Source organism: Portunus trituberculatus, chromosome 45 (genome assembly GCF_017591435.1).
Source record: "Portunus trituberculatus isolate SZX2019 chromosome 45, ASM1759143v1, whole genome shotgun sequence".
NCBI lineage: Eukaryota > Metazoa > Arthropoda > Malacostraca > Decapoda > Portunidae > Portunus > Portunus trituberculatus.
This window is the reverse complement of record NC_059299.1, coordinates 13,947,342-13,964,841: the sequence shown is the minus strand read 5'-3', so window position 1 is coordinate 13,964,841 and position 17,500 is coordinate 13,947,342. Positions and strand designations below refer to the sequence as shown.

The 17,500-nt window shown below is 40.5% G+C and overlaps 1 long non-coding RNA gene across 1 annotated transcript in view; it reads right to left on the bottom strand.

The window, feature by feature from the left end:
• Nucleotides 1-17,500, bottom strand: part of LOC123519593 — a 185,167-nt gene that overhangs the window by 46,212 nt on the left and 121,455 nt on the right. The gene's annotated exons all lie outside the window — the stretch shown is intronic.

The window sequence follows — 17,500 nt, the reverse complement described above, 5'->3', positions numbered from 1 at the left end:
TATTGACCAGCACAGTGACGCTCGCCTGCAGGGTCAGCACAACTCATTAAGCAATGCGAGAGGCGTGCAGGCCCCGCAGATCCCCGGAGACTGCGAACCAATATTTTTTTCCACTGCAAAATTAATACAATTACTCATTCAGTTACAGAAATTATATGAGTGCATTGAGATGACATTTGAAGAGAGATATGCTCCTGCCGCCACTGCAACACTCTTCTCAGCACTGAAGTGACGACCTCAGCACTCAGTACCGTCTCTGCGGCGCCCTGCTGATGGTGCTGGTAATGGAAAACTGGTCTGTTGTTTAAGGGAGAGTAAAGGAGTAAAGTAAGGGATGAGAAGAAAGAATAAGGGGCGACGAAAGTAAGAAACAGAACATTTGAGAAGGGAAAAGAGATGAGCAGGGATGTAAAAAGAGTACAAAATAAGAAAGACGAGTAATAAGGAAAGTAAGAGAGTACGAAAGAGGAGTAGGGGAGTAGGGACTAGGAAAATGGGCAGTAAAAAGCAGGATGTATGGAGAAGGCAAATAAAAAAACAAATTCCCTGGGGCGGAGGGAAAAAAGAAGTAGGTAAACAGAAAAAGGAGAGAAAGGTGAGAGGAGCGCAGGTAAGTAAGGAAAGTAAGAGAGTAAGGAGTAGGGAGTCAGAAAAACAGGAAGTAGAAAGCAGAAAATAAGCAGCAAGAGTGTCAGGAATGTAAGAATAATGACGAGAAGAGATGTATTATGTAAGCTTCGAGTTCCTCTTATTCATGTGATCCCCGAGGCTGGTACGTAAGAGAGTAAGGAGTAGGGAGTGAGAAAAACAGTAAGTAGAAAGCAGAAAATAGGCAGTAGGAGAGTCAGGAATGTAAGAATAATGAAGAGGAGACTTGTATTATGTAAAGCACGGGGTTCCTCTTATTCATGTGACCCCCAGGGCTGGTACAACTTTCCATCACTAAACATGCCCCTCAAAGATTACTCGCTTCCTGAACCAAAGAATTCTATATATGGTACAGAATTTTCCCCTCCGGCAGCGTGTGGGCGGAGGAAGAGGCAGGAAGGGGCCTCTCGCTCCCGCCCCTCGCTGCAGTAGTAAAGTGGGTGTACGAGACGGAGACTCGGAAGGAACTAACAGTCTTTGTGATATTTGGTGCACTTAGCTTGAGTTGCCTGCTCCTACCACCACCACCACCACCACCATCACTACCACCACCACCACTACCACCACTGCCACCACCACCACCACCACCACCACCACCACCGCCACTGCTCACCACTGCTACTACTACCACCACCACCACCACCACAGCCACTTTACTATTAGATCATCACCACCACCACCACCACTACCACCATTACAACTACATTATCACCACCATTTAGACCACTATCACCATTACTATCACAAAACCACCACCACCATCCCCACCACTAAAAACACTATCATTATCATTACCACCACCACCACCATCACCGTCACCACTAGAAATACAGTATCACCACCGCTTAGAGCACCACTATCATCATTATTATCACAACACCAGCATTATCACCACTACAAATTTAAAAACACTACCATTATCATTATCACCACCACCACCATTACAACTACATTATTACCGCCACCATCACCACCACTAAAAACACTACCATTATCATCACTATCACCACCACCACCACCATCACTACCACCACTACCACTACAGCTACATTATTACCACCACTTAGAACACACACCACTATCACTATCACACCGCTACCACCACCACCACCACCACCACCACCATCCCAAACACCATTTCCATCACTTTTATTTCTTCTCTCCTGCATTGCCAGCTTTACTATTTCATTTACTATTTACCAGTAGTTACAAAAAGTCTCCAAAGATTTACTGTTGCTTGATTTTCCTGTGTATTCTTTCATTAACCTCCCTCTGGTATGCGTTTTTCCATTTTTTTCCTTCTTCTGTTCCTCCTCTTTCTCTTCCACTACGACCTTTCATCACCGTCATTCTCTGGCCATTCTCCTCTTACTTTTTATTTTCATTCTTTTCTCTCCTCCCTCTCCTCTTCCTCCTTACTTATTTACCTCCTTCCTAAGAGCAGGTTATTTTTTTCTCCTAAGTTCCTCCTCTATTTTTCTCTTCTTCCCTCTAAAAACTGCCTCCCTTCCTTCCTCCTCTCCCTACTCTTCACCTTCCTTTCCATCTCCCTCTCCCTCTCTCTCTCTCTCTTTCTCTCTCTCTCTCTCTCTCTCTCTCTCTCTCTCTCTCTCTCTCTCTCTCTCTCTCTCTCTCTCTCTCTCTCTCTCTCTCTCTCTCTCTCTCTCTCTCTCTCTCTCTCTCTCTCTCTCTCTCTCTCTCATCTGTCCATCTTCCTTTTCCTCACGTGGACAAACGCACAAACTTTATCAAGACAAGTGGAGACGTTCTCTTGTCAGGCAACATTTGCAGGAAACGACAGAGGGATGGAGGGAAGGAGGGAAACAAGAAGGAAGGACATATACAAACTGAGAGAAGGGAAAGACATGGCGGAAGAGAAGGAGGAGGAGACAGAGGAAGAGGAGGACGAAGACGGGAAAGAGGAGGAGGAGAAGGAGGTGAGGAAGAAATACGTGACATGTAGAAAAGATATATGGGTCAGAACGATGAGGTAAAGATGGAGAAAGCAACACAAAAGAAAAAGGAGAAGGAGAACGAGAAGAAGAAGAAGAAGAAGAAGAAGAAAAAGAAAAAGAAAAAGAAAAAAAAGAAGAAGAAGAAGAAGAAAGAAGAAGAAGAAGAAGAAGAAGAAGAAGAAGAAGAAGAAGAAGAAGAAGAAGAAGAAGAAGAAGAAGAAGAAGAAGAAGAAGAAGAAGAAGAAGAAGAAGAAGAAGAAGAAGAAGAAGAAGAAGAAGAAGAAGAAGAAGAAGAAGAAGAAGAAGAAGAAGAAGAAGAAGAAGAAGAAGAAGAAGAAGAAGAAGAAGAAGAAGAAGAAGAAGAAGAAGAAGAAGAAGAAGAAGAAGAAGAAGAAGAAGAAGAAGAAGAAGAAGAAGAAGAAGAAGAAGAAGAAGAAGAAGAAGAAGAAGAAGAAGAAGAAGAAGAAGAAGAAGAAGAAGAAGAAGAAGAAGAAGAAGAAGAAGAAGAAGAAGAAGAAGAAGAAGAAGAAGAAGAAGAAGAAGAAGAAGAAGAAGAAGAAGAAGAAGAAGAAGAAGAAGAAGAAGAAGAAGAAGAAGAAGAAGAAGAAGAAGAAGAAGAAGAAGAAGAAGAAGAAGAAGAAGAAGAAGAAGAAGAAGAAGAAGAAGAAGAAGAAGAAGAAGAAGAAGAAGAAGAAGAAGAAGAAGAAGAAGAAGAAGAAGAAGAAGAAGAAGAAGAAGAAGAAGAAGAAGAAGAAGAAGAAGAAGAAGAAGAAGAAGAAGAAGAAGAAGAAGAAGAAGAAGAAGAAGAAGAAGAAGAAGAAGAAGAAGAAGAAGAAGAAGAAGAAGAAGAAGAAGAAGAAGAAGAAGAAGAAGAAGAAGAAGAAGAAGAAGAAGAAGAAGAAGAAGAAGAAGAAGAAGAAGAAGAAGAAGAAGAAGAAGAAGAAGAAGAAGAAGAAGAAGAAGAAGAAGAAGAAGAAGAAGAAGAAGAAGAAGAAGAAGAAGAAGAAGAAGAAGAAGAAGAAGAAGAAGAAGAAGAAGAAGAAGAAGAAGAAGAAGAAGAAGAAGAAGAAGAAGAAGAAGAAGAAGAAGAAGAAGAAGAAGAAGAAGAAGAAGAAGAAGAAGAAGAAGAAGAAGAAGAAGAAGAAGAAGAAGAAGAAGAAGAAGAAGAAGAAGAAGAAGAAGAAGAAGAAGGACAACATCAACAACAGCAACAAAAAATAGAAAATGAAGATCAAGAAGAACAAAAACGAAAGAAGAAGAAGAAGAAGAAGAAGAAGAAGAAGAAGAAGAAGAAGAAGAAGAAGAAGAAGAAGAAGAAGAAGAAGAAGAAGAAGAAGAAGAGGAAGAAAAGAAGAAGAAGAAGAAGAAGAAGAAGAAGAAGAAGAAGAAGAAGAAGAAGAAGAAGAAGAAGAAGAAGAAGAAGAAGAAGAAGAAGAAGAAGAAGAAGAAGAAGAAGAAGAAGAAGAAGAAGAAGAAGAAGAAGAAGAAGAAGAAGAAGAAGAAGAAGAAGAAGAAGAAGAAGAAGAAGAAGAAGAAGAAGAAGAAGAAGAAGAAGAAGAAGAAGAAGAAGAAGAAGAAGAAGAAGAAGAAGAAGAAGAAGAAGAAGAAGAAGAAGAAGAGGAAGAAGAAGAAGAAGAAGAAGAAGAAGAAGAAGAAGAAGAAGAAGAAGAAGAAGAAGAAGAAGAAGAAGAAGAAGAAGAAGAAGAAGAAGAAGAAGAAGAAGAAGAAGAAGAAGAAGAAGAAGAAGAAGAAGAAGAAGAAGAAGAAGAAGAAGAAGAAGAAGAAGAAGAAGAAGAAGAAGAAGAAGAAGAAGAAGAAGAAGAAGAAGAAGAAGAAGAAGAAGAAGAAGAAGAAGAAGAAGAAGAAGAAGAAGAAGAAGAAGAAGAAGAAGAAGAAGAAGAAGAAGAAGAAGAAGAAAAGAAAAAAGAAAAGAAAAGAAAAAGAAAAAGAAGAAGAAGAAGTAGCGGTACTGATAAATGGAAGGAGTTGAGAAAGATGGGAGACATGGAAGGAAGGAAAGAAAAATCGGAAGAAAGGTGAGAAGAGCAGGAAAGAAATGAGAAGGAAGAGGAAGCAGGAGAAAAAAGATGAAAGAGGAACTAGGAAGACGAAAAGTGAAGAAAAAGGAACGGAAGAGAAAAGGGAGAGAGAAAAAGGAAGGGAGGAAAGGAAGAGAAGAGAAGAGAGAAGAAAGAAAGTGAAGCGAAGGAAATAAGAACGTTTCTCTTCTGCCTTAGAAACCAGAAACATTTATCTTACCTGAAATATTGTTAATTGATTCACAGGTGAGCGGCGCAGGTAGGTGAGAGAGATGGCTGGAGCCTGTCTGGTAGTAGTAGTAGTAGTAGTAGTAGTAGTAGTAGTAGTAGTAGTAGTAGTAGTAGTAGTAGTAGTAGTAGTAGTAGTAGTAGTAATAACAATAATAATAATAATAATAATAATAATAATAATAATAATAATATTAACATCATCGTCAACATCAATAACAACAACAACAACAACAACAACAACAACAACAACAACAACAACAACAACAACAACAGCAATAGCAACAAAAAACAACATCAAACCAACAATAAGAATACAATCATTTAATTTTTCCTTTTCTATCCTTTTTCTTACAAATATTAAAACACCAACAACCAAAACAACAACAACAACAACAATACTCATACATAAAAGGACTCACACCCGTTTATTTGTTTACCTTCCTGTCGTGATGCTTGTCTATTTGATCCTACTACAGTACACCTTCTTTCCTCACCACAGTAACCTCCACAGTACCTCACCACACTCACATTCACTCATAAGACTCAACATGCAGGATAACATAAGATGAAGAGACACCGAGATTTGCTTATAGTGGGTACAGCTGCTGGTCCACCCACTGCACTTAACAAAACAGCGCAGGAGTGACAGCGGAGAGACAGAGAGACAGTAGTGAGACAAAGAGTACAGTTTTGGTGGACCACTGTGGCTTCGGGTTTTTGTCCAGTAGTATAACTCAGTAGGGAAGTTATAGGCTCTTTTCGCATTCCGCCGTCCACCAGTCTCCCTCCAGCAAGAAAAGGACGATGTTTACGATGCTGTGTACTGTACCACGCCGCCTCGCCACTACACAGCACAGCTCCTCAATGCAGGCGAAAAATACGTTGTTACAGGATTTCCCTCTTTCTCAGGCAAACGGAACTGTAGAGTGTTATTTATGTCATTGTAGTTGCGTCATTCTCTTGATTTAATGGTGAGTTGTTGTTTTTTCAGACAGTTTATTACGAGGTTTTAGCAGGTGGTCAACTTGTGTGTTATTTCAAGATGTATGTCGTGAAAAAAATAAAAGAAAACGCGACAGATATAACCTACGTAACAATGAAGTATATGATTTACCCTCTTAAACCTAACACAACCCAACCCAACCCAATTCAATCCAACCTAACCCAACCCAGCCATCCGACCCAACTCAACTCAACCCAACCCAACCAAACCCAATCCAAGCTAATCCTATTAACCTAAACCAACTCAACCATACTGAGCCCAATCTAAACCAACCCAACCCAATCTAACTTAACCTCACCAAACCTAACCTATCCTTGTGTCTTCCATCAGAGTGAGAAGAGTGTGATCCTCCACGTCCATCAAAACACAGCCCACCCCAACACAAACACAGTCAATAACATAAAGAAAAAGACACACACACACACACACACACACACACACACACACACACACACACTGACGATTTTCTAGTTACCGTCTGCCAATGAGATGACTGAAGTAATTTTCATCTGGTACAAAGTAAACCTTTATCCTGGAGGGAACTTGTAATTTTATCTTATTTTTCTCAATTATCATTTTATTTTTCATTTTATTATGTCGTGTAAGAGACAACAGAAAATCAAAAGTAACCGAGGAATTGATAAGCAAGAATTCTGAATAAGGGTAACGAAATTTATACACAAAAAATACCCACTAAGGTCCCAATTACTAAGGAATAAAAAAATCTATAATGATGAGACAAATTTTGATAATAGTATTTAGAGACCACTTTCATAGGATCAGTAGAGGGGACAGAACCAGAAAAATTCAGTTTTAGGAAAGAAATGGGAAGAAACTGGTTTTCAAACAGAGTGATTGATGAATGGAACGGTCTCAGTGGGCATGTAGTCAGGGCTGAGTCAACAGGGAGCATTAAAAGGTTAGATGGTGAAGAAAGATGGAATTAGGTAACTTAAGCACACAGGGATTGCCTCGTATAGGCCTGGCGCTCTCCTGCAGCTTCCCTCTTTTCTTATGTTCTTATGTTCTTATATCTTTTTTTCTGTTTTATGGAATGGTTATAATAAATTTGATCCGGTACAATGCAGAGAGTTATCCTGCAGGCAACATATTTATTCATCTTATTCATCGTCAATATAGTCACGCATATGGGGGAAAAAAGATAAAGAATAATTTTCTTTTCTTTCTTGGCAATAAAAGGCACCATTTATATATATATTTTTTAAGTTGAAGCTGAAGAAAACAAGTATCAGGAACAAAAACACAGTCGTTCCTCTTCGTCTTTCCTCAGGCAGGATTTATTCTTGGGCGTGGCGACAATCTGCGAGGCGGCGATAACTTACCTCCCACCCTGCTGCTGCTGCTGCTGCTGCTGCTGCTGCTGCTCACAAGAATATTCAATGCAGCAATATTTCAACATTTACAGTTTCATATCGGCACAATGTCCTCCTTCTCCTCCTCTTCCGCCTCCTCTTCTTTCTCCACCTCCTCATCATTTTCTTTTTCTTCCTTTCTCGAGAGCTTCCTCATGCTATTCCTTTTTATTTATTTTTCTCCATTTTCTTCTTTTTGTTTCTTCTTCCATCTACTCCTATTAATATTTTTCTACGGCCATATTTCACCAGCTCTTTCTCCTCCTTGTAGACTTTCTACTCTTTCTCTTCTTCTCAATCTCCTTCTCCTCTTCCTGCTCTTGCTCCTCTTCCTCCTCCTCCCAAACTCATTAAAAAACCACACTCTCTCTGCAAACACTATAAAGTTTTGCATATGTAAAAATACAAATGAGAGCGATGACGAGGGAAGAAAGGAGGAGGAGTAGGAGGAGGAGGAGGAGGAGGAGGAAGAGTCACAGCAGCACTATTGTGAGGAACTGTATGAGAAAGAGCAAGTTTGGTGTCCTGGAGAGAAAGAGAGAAGAGAGAGAGAGAGAGAGAGAGAGAGAGAGAGAGAGAGAGAGAGAGAGAGAGAGAGAGAGAGAGAGAGAGAGAGAGAGAGAGAGAGAGAGAGAGAGAGAGAGAGAGAGAGAGAGAGAGAAGAAGGAAGGAAGGAAGGAAGGAAGGAAGGAAGGAGGAGGAGAAGGAAAGAAGTAGGAAAAGGAAGGAAGGAGGGAGAGGGAGGGAAGGAGAAAGAAGAAGAAGAGGTGAAGAGAAAGATGGAGAGTGATCAATGTAAAGACTTGATATGAGGATGGTGGGTAAGCCTGCGTACACACACACACACACACACACACACACACACACACACACACACACACACACACACACACACACACACACACACACACACACACACACACACACACACACACACACACACACACACACACACACACACACACACACACACACACACACACACACACACACACACACACACACACACACACAGGTTGGCGTGGCTCGGAGCAGTATAACAAAGCGAGGAAGAAAAAAAAAGAGCGCTTGAGGTGACATACTGCGGCTGGGAATAAGCGATAAAGTCACCTGAGATGCAATAATGCGGCAACGGCAACACTGCAGCACACAGGTGAGGCGACGTGGCAACACTGCACAGCTAAGGGACAGAAATGACACCCTTGGAGAGATAGAGAGGCGCGGCTGTACAGGTGAGAGTACACAGTCTTTAACCAGACTGTACTACGACTGTCACATCAACCACCGCTGGACACTATTGCATTACGGGACGATTACTACTACTACTACTACTACTACTACTACTACTACTACTATTCCTTATCGTTTACACACACAGTTTAAAATAAAAGTAAAGGACAATACAATTAAAAATGCATTCATTTAGCAACAACAGTAATAAATAGTGCGTAGTGGTGGTGTTGGTGGTACTGGTGGTAGTGGTGCTGGTGGTGGTGGTGGTGGTGGTAGTTTTTTTCTTTTTATGGAATAAGGGAATTTGGACAAGGGCAACAAAAAGAAAAAGAAAAAGGCCCACTTGATTTCCAGTTCCCTAAAAGGTTAAGAGAGTTAGCCCCAAAAAAAACCTTGGCAGCAGCAGCAGCAGCAGTAGCAGTCTATCAAAATTAACAGCTTCCTACATTACCAATTAAAAAACACGATAACCTAAAAAAAAAATACCCATAAAAATGAACTCATAAATAGAATGCTGAAAAAAAATAAGAAATCCGTAAAAATCCCAACATTCCCTACGTTTCCCTGCATTTTCTTCCTTCTTCCCATCCAGTATTGCTTCATTCTTTTGTTTACAAGTTGCACCCTGAAGCACATCGGTAAGCCCGCTATCACCACACCATTACTGAGAGAGAGAGAGAGAGAGAGAGAGAGAGAGAGAGAGAGAGAGAGAGAGAGAGAGAGAGAGAGAGAGAGAGAGAGAGAGAGAGAGAGAGAGAGAGAGAGAGAGAGAGAGAGAGAGAGAGAGAGAGAGAGAGAGAGAGAGAGAGAGAGAGAGAGAGAGAGAGAGAGAGAGAGAGAGAGAGAGAGAGAGAGAGAGAGAGAGAGAGAGAGAGAGAGAGAGAGAGAGAGAGAGAGAGAGAGAGAGAGAGAGAGAGAGAGAGAGAGAGAGAGAGAGAGAGAGAGAGAGAGAGAGAGAGAGAGAGAGAGAGAGAGAGAGAGAGAGAGAGAGAGCAGTAAGGAAAACTAGTTACACCTAAAAGAGGAGGAGGAGGAGGAGGAGGAGGAGGAGGAGCAGGAGGAGGAGGAGGAAGAAGGGAAGGAGGAAGAAACGAGTAAAAGAAAAAAGCCAAAAAATGACAAATTAAGGAGAAGAGAGGACAAGAAATGACAAGGGATGAACAATAAAGAAGAAACAAGAGAAGAAGGAAAGAAGAGAAAATCAGAATAACAACAAGGAATGAATGGAAGAGAAAACAAAGAAAAGAGAAAGGGAAAATTGTGAAGAAGGAGAATAAGGAATGGAGATAAACTGCTACCAAAAAAGAATAGAAAATAAAAGAAAGAGAAGAGGAAAGAGAAGATAACGATAGAGTAGGAAAGAAGGAAACAGTGGCAGATAAATGGAAGGAAAGATAAATAATAAAGGAAATTAGCTAAAAATGCAGTAACGGGAAAAATATATGGAAGGACAAAAAGGAAAAAAAATGTGAAGAAAATAATTAGATCAAAAAGAGAATAAAAGAAAGAAATGAAAAAGAATAGAGGACTGCAGTAATGGCAGAAGAGGAAGACAGCGGAAGAAGATAAGAAAGGGGAAAGAAAGGGAAAGAGAGAAAGAGAATGAAGAAGAAAGGAGATGGACACAGAAATGCTATAAAAAAAAACAAAAGGAGGAAACACACCAGGAAGACGAGAGAAGAAAAATGTGAGGGGAAAAAGAGAAAGACGAAGAAAGAAAGGAGATAGAAAGTGGGTGATTGCAGTAATGAAAAGACAAGAAAGGAAAAAAGAGGAAGGAAAAAAATGAATAAAGACAGAATGTGCATCGTTGTATAAGAGGAGAGTAATGGAAGAAGATATAGGAAGGAGAGAAAGTGGGATAAACAGGAATGAAGAAAAAAAAACTGCAACAGGGAAGAAAATAAATACACGAGAAAAAAAATCAAAGAAAGAAAGGAATAAAACAAAAAAAATTAAGGCAATAAACATAAATAACAAAACATTAGAAAAGAAAGAGAAAGAATGTGAGAATAATGACGAAGAGAAGGAAAAGAAAGAAGATAAAATATAGGAAAGAAATGAACGAATGGAAATCGAGAGAAAAGACAGTTATAGAGAGAAGGAAGGCAGGGAGGAAGATGATGACAGATAAGGAAGAATGCAAGATGAAAACACTAGAAATGAGGGAATATATTGAGACAAACATTGAGGAAGGAAAACAAGAACAGAGAGAGAGAGAGAGAGAGAGAGAGAGAGAGAGAGAGAGAGAGAGAGAGAGAGAGAGAGAGAGAGAGAGAGAGAGAGAGAGAGAGAGAGAGAGAACGATGAAAAAAATAAGAGATGAGGGTAGAATAATAAAAGATAGGTTATAGGAAAGGGAGAGGAAGGAAGGAATAGGGAAGAGTAAGGAGGTAGTGGGATAGAGAGAAAGAAAAGGAGAAAGGGAAAAGTGAGGAGAGCGGTTTGAGAAGAGGAGGAGCAGGGAAGAAGGGAGTGAGTTATGAAGTGAGTGTTCAGAAGATTGCAAGATGAAGAAATGAGAGGAAGAGAGAAAGGAGAGGAAGGGAAGGAGTCCGGAACTAAACAATAGGGAAAGGGAGGGAAAGAAGATAAGAGAAGAAAAGTAAGAGGAGGAATTCTGGGACAGAAAGATGGAGACGTGAAGGAAGATAAATAAGAATAAGCAAGAGTGCAGAGGAGGAGAAGGAGAAGTATTGAGAGGAAGGATACGGGGAAGTTACGAAAGAAGCACTAGAGGTAAGACAGGGAAATTAGAACGGAAGAAGATATTAAGGACACTAGGAAAAAATAGAGAGTAAGAAGGGGATATGAGTGGATAGAAAGAAAAGATAATAGACAGATATAATACGAAAAACAACGGAAAAGAATAAAGTCTATGAAAAAGAGAGGAAGAGGGAATGTAGGGATGAGATGAAGGGAAGTGTTAGACAAAATAAAGGCTAGGAAAGTGCTTGGGAGGAGGAAAAGGAGAAAGAACGAGAGGAAAGAAGAAAGAAAAAGGTCAAACAAGACATCAGGGAAGCATGTGAATAAGGTGAGATGAAGGAAAACCATAGACAAAATAATGACTATGGAAGTGCTTGGGAAGAGGAGAAAGGAGAACGAACGACAGGAAGGAAGGAGAAGTGAAAAAGGTCAAACAAGACATCAGGGAATCATGGGAATAATTTGGGGTAAGGTTGGGGACGAGTTGGGGGGGTAGAAGGGGAAGTGGAGCCTTCGATGGTGCGTAACGCCTCGGCTCCCTCGTGACTGATGGAAGGAGTAAATCTATCCAGTGAAATATCTAAAATACCGAGAAAAGCGAGTAGAGGAGCGAGTTATGGGGTGGAGAGGGAGTGGTGGGCGAGGCGAGAGTTATTAGCACAACTCGATACTAAATTATAAGCGAGTTTGTGCCGGGTTGCAGAATGTTATGTGGAATTAGGTGGAGGTTTATGTCGATTGTTGAGTGGCTGTCGAATATGTTATGAAAGATGTGTGTGTGTGTGTGTGTGTGTGTGTGTGTGTGTGTGTGTGTGTGTGTGTGTGTGTGTGTGTGTGTGTGTGTGTGTGTGTGTTTGGAATTATGAGTTTGTCACACGCGGCATTTAACTGAATTATGGATATCTGTGACAATTTTAGGTAGATGGGATGAATAACTGTGGTGGTGGTGAAGAAGAAGAAGAAGAAGAAGAAGAAGAAGAAGAAGAAGAAGAAGAAGAAGAAGAAGAAGAAGAAGAAGAAGAAGAAGAAGAAGAAGAAGAAGAAGAAGAAGAAGAAGAAGAAGAAGAAGAAGAAGAAGAAGAAGAAGAAGAAGAAGAAGAAGAAGAAGAAGAAGAAGAAGAAGAAGAAGAAGAAGAAGAAGAAGAAGAAGAAGAAGAAGAAGAAGAAGAAGAAGAAGAAGAAGAAGAAGAAGAAGAAGAAGAAGAAGAAGAAGAAGAAGAAGAAGAAGAAGAAGAAGAAGAAGAAGAAGAAGAAGAAGAAGAAGAAGAAGAAGAAGAAGAAGAAGAAGAAGAAGAAGAAGAAGAAGAAGAAGAAGAAGAAGAAGAAGAAGAAGAAGAAGAAGAAGAAGAAGAAGAAGAAGAAGAAGAAGAAGAAGAAGAAGAAGAAGAAGAAGAAGAAGAAGAAGAAGAAGAAGAAGAAGAAGAAGAAGAAGAAGAAGAAGAAGAAGAAGAAGAAGAAGAAGAAGAAGAAGAAGAAGAAGAAGAAGAAGAAGAAGAAGAAGAAGAAGAAGAAGAAGAAGAAGAAGAAGAAGAAGAAGAAGAAGAAGAAGAAGAAGAAGAAGAAGAAGAAGAAGAAGAAGAAGAAGAAGAAGAAGAAGAAGAAGAAGAAGAAGAAGAAGAAGAAGAAGAAGAAGAAGAAGAAGAAGAAGAAGAAGAAGAAGAAGAAGAAGAAGAAGAAGAAGAAGAAGAAGAAGAAGAAGAAGAAGAAGAAGAAGAAGAAGAAGAAGAAGAAGAAGAAGAAGAAGAAGAAGAAGAAGAAGAAGAAGAAGAAGAAGAAGAAGAAGAAGAAGAAGAAGAAGAAGAAGAAGAAGAAGAAGAAGAAGAAGAAGAAGAAGAAGAAGAAGAAGAAGAAGAAGAAGAAGAAGAAGAAGAAGAAGAAGAAGAAGAAGAAGAAGAAGAAGAAGAAGAAGAAGAAGAAGAAGAAGAAGAAGAAGAAGAAGAAGAAGAAGAAGAAGAAGAAGAAGAAGAAGAAGAAGAAGAAGAAGAAGAAGAAGAAGAAGAAGAAGAAGAAGAAGAAGAAGAAGAAGAAGAAGAAGAAGAAGAAGAAGAAGAAGAAGAAGAAGAAGAAGAAGAAGAAGAAGAAGAAGAAGAAGAAGAAGAAGAAGAAGAAGAAGAAGAAGAAGAAGAAGAAGAAGAAGAAGAAGAAGAAGAAGAAGAAGAAGAAGAAGAAGAAGAAGAAGAAGAAGAAGAAGAAGAAGAAGAAGAAGAAGAAGAAGAAGAAGAAGAAGAAGAAGAAGAAGAAGAAGAAGAAGAAGAAGAAGAAGAAGAAGAAGAAGAAGAAGAAGAAGAAGAAGAAGAAGAAGAAGAAGAAGAAGAAGAAGAAGAAGAAGAAGAAGAAGAAGAAGAAGAAGAAGAAGAAGAAGAAGAAGAAGAAGAAGAAGAAGAAGAAGAAGAAGAAGAAGAAGAAGAAGAAGAAGAAGAAGAAGAAGAAGAAGAAGAAGAAGAAGAAGAAGAAGAAGAAGAAGAAGAAGAAGAAGAAGATGATGAAATAGTAGTAGTAGTAGTAGTAGTAGTAGTAGTAGTAGTAGTAGTAGTAGTAGTAGTAATAATAATAATAATAATAATAATAATAATAATAATAATAATAATAATAATAATAATAATAATGATAAATAAATTACATGCTGCCATTTTACACCACACACGAGAATGCTCACTCCTTCAGGACGGTGCGCCATGCCACAAAACAAAGGCAGTGAAAAGTGGCTAACTGACAACCGAGTGCAGCTGATTTCGTGGCCAGAACCAAGCCCAGATCTAAACTGATTGAAAATGTGTGAATGAAATGAAAAGAAAACTTGGTAAGCTTCCAGTGTCAAGTGTTGACTCCCTGGTTGAAAAGATTCGCATGCTCTGGGCTGATGTAGATCCTCAGTATTTTCAAAAATTGTCTGACAGTATGCCTAAACGTGTAAGTGCTTTTCTAAAAGTAAAGGGCAACATGACAAACTTGTATCAAACCGGTTTTTTTCTCTCCCAAACTAGTATCAAACCGGTTCTTTTCTCTCCCAAACTTGTATCAAACCGGTTTTTTTCTCTCCCAAACTTGTATCAAACCGGTTTTTTCTCTCCCAAACTTGTATCAAACCGGTTTTTTTTTCTCCAAACATGACAAAATACTAGTGGTACTAGGTACTAGGTACTAGGAAGAAATGTGTTTTATTCACCTTTAAATGAAAAATGCTAGCAATACTTCTGATGACGGATTTCAGACGATGCGTCGATTTCTTCTGCGGTAAGTGTACTACTACTACTATTACTGATAATAATAATAACAATAAGAAGAAGAAGAAGAAGAAGAAGAAGAATAACAATAATAATAATAATAATAATAATAATAATAATAATAATAATAATAATAATAATAATAATAACAACAATAAAAACTGAAAAAAAAAAAATGAAACCAATAACCTTACTCAGATCACAAAGGTATTGAGGAAATTGCAGAGGATGAAATTACAGAAACAAGAGGAGCAGAAGCCAGGGAAGTCACAACAGTTCCACAAAGTAATGCAAATTGGAGCCAAACAGTAAAGAATAGAAGCAAACACTCCAATACAACGCTGGGAAATTTCTATACAAGACCAACAAGCTGCAAAACACCACGACCATTTAACGCCTTCAATACCATGCCGTGTTTCCATATTCATTCTGGTTACTATTTGGCGATTTTTTACGGTTTCAGAAACTTATGTAGGTATTAAAATAGTAAAGACTCTGGCCATTAATCCTTTGACCTCCATAGACCCTTCTTAATGCACACAAAATCGTCTAATCAATACCCAAAAAATCATTCTATAAGATGTCTCAGTATTGAAGGGATTAAACGCTTTGTTCTCTCACCAGGGCAAGTGTCGAAGGTCCGGTGTGACGAGTCGTGATCTTATGAGTACTTCTGCTATTGGTGACGCAGAATCTATATTAACCCCTTCAGTACTAGGACGCATTTCTACTATGAGTTTTGGGTACGATTAAACGATTTTATTTACATTACGAAGGGTCTATGAAGGTCCAAAGATTAATGGCCAGAGTCTTCACTATTTTAATCCTCCCCATAAGTTTCTGAAGCTGTTTAAAATCACCAAATAGTAAGCAGAATGAATATGAAAATGCAGCATGGTACTGAAGGGGTTAAGCTGCCACTGGAATCATAAACACATACGTCAAATCCCGAAAATGGACTGCTAAGGATAAGCGAGATAGAAAAAATGAAGAAAGAATAAACAACAGTCTCAAAAAGTTAGGCGTGTGATGAGTCGTGATCTTAAGAGTGTTTATGTTATTGCTGGTACAGAATCCATACCAGAATGCCATTAAAATAAAAAACACATACTTCAAACCCAGAAATGGCCTACAAAGAATAAGAGGGATAGAAGGAGGAAGAAAGAATAACAATAGTATGAAAAAGTCAGACGTGTGATGAATCGGCATCTTCTGAGTGTTTCTGCTATTGGTGACGCTGAAGCCATATTAAACTGCCATTAGAATCATAAACGCACCATTGAAATCCAGGAAAGGGGCTAGAAATGATAAGAGAAATAGGAGAAGGAGGAGGAAAGAGTAAGCAAAGTCTCAAAAACACTATAAAATCTTAAATAACTTTGCGGAATCTTTTGAATATACAACACAGGATACGGAAAGATTGAGCAATCGTCTTAAACATCCTTGAGAAACAGAGATAACTTCCAATGAAGATACTTAAATGATCGAGACAGGACGAAAAATTTAGCAACACAGGCTATTGCCCACGGAAATGATGTAAGAGAGAGAGAGAGAGAGAGAGAGAGAGAGAGAGAGAGAGAGAGAGAGAGAGAGAGAGAGAGAGAGAGAGAGAGAGAGAGAGAGAGAGAGAGAGAGAGAGAGAGAGAGAGAGAGAGAGAGAGAGAGAGAGAGAGAGAGAGAGAGAGAGAGAGAGAGAGAGAGAGAGAGAGAGAGAGAGAGAGAGAGAGAGAGAGAGAGAGAGAGAGAGAGAGAGAGAGAGAGAGAGAGAGAGAGGACGGACGGACGGACGGACGCACGGACGGACGGACGAACAAACAGACAGACAGACAGACAGACAGACAGACAGACAGACAGACAGACAGAGAGAGAGAGAGAGAGAGAGAGAGAGAGAGAGAGAGAGAGAGAGAGAGAGAGAGAGAGAGAGAGAGAGAGAGAGAGAGAGAGAGAGAGAGACCAACAGTTTGGGTTCAGACCTGGAAGGTCAACCTCCGACCTAATGATGCTTCTCACCAGGCAGTGGCAGGACGCCCTCGACGACGGCAAGGACACTATAGTGGTTGCTTTGGACATAGCTGGAGCTTTTGATAAAGTATGGCACAACGGATTACTGGAAAAGCTTCGTGCTAAAGGCATCCAGGGTGGCTTGCTACGACTCCTGGGAAATTACCTGCAGGACAGAAGCCTCAAGGTGGTTGTCAACGGGCAAACATCTGAGTCCCTGCCTGTGGAGGCATCAGTGCCACAGGGTTCAATTCTTGGCCCACTCCTGTGGAATATCTACGTGGATGATCTTCTCCAGCTACTGCCAGGAGTCAAGGCCTATGCTGATGACTGCACCCTCTCCTATACCTATCCACGCCAGGACAGTGGGCGGGCTGCTGAGGCCATCAATCAGCAGCTACGAGTGATAGAGGAGTGGGGTGCTCGCTGGCAAGTGACATTCGCGCCGGAGAAGACACAGGCAATGGTTGTCTCTCGGTCCCCAGCCGCCATGGCAGCAATGGCAGGAAAGTTGTCTTTGGCGCTGCTGCTCTCCCACTCCAAGATGACGTCAAGATACTTGGAGTGGAGGTGGATCGAGGGCTGAGGTTTGACAGCCATGTCAAATCCATTGCCAAGAAAGCCTCTCACAGGATCTCCGCTCTCAGAAGGATCGCCAGTTTCCTCGACAGGAAGGGGAGACTGCTGCTGTACAAGGCACAGGTGCGGCCCCACCTTGAGTACGCAGCTCTCTCCTGGATGTCCTGTGCCGCCACACACAGAAGGAGACTGGACAGCATCCAACGCCGCGCCATACGGCTAGTAGATGCTGCAATACCACCTCACCCAGAGCCTGAGCGTCCTCTTGATTCACTGGAACACCGCAGAGATGTGGCGGCGATCGTAGTGTTCCATAAGGCACAGGTGCAAAGAGTGCCACATCTGGCAGGGCTGCGTCATCCTCTGAGAGTCACCGCACGGAGCACGAGAACGGTGCTCAATGGTGGTGACGCCGTAGAGGTGCCGCGATCCCACGGGTGTCAGCATCAACGCACCTTCGCAGGACGCGTCTCCAGGATGTGGAACTTGTTCACGGCCGCGGTGC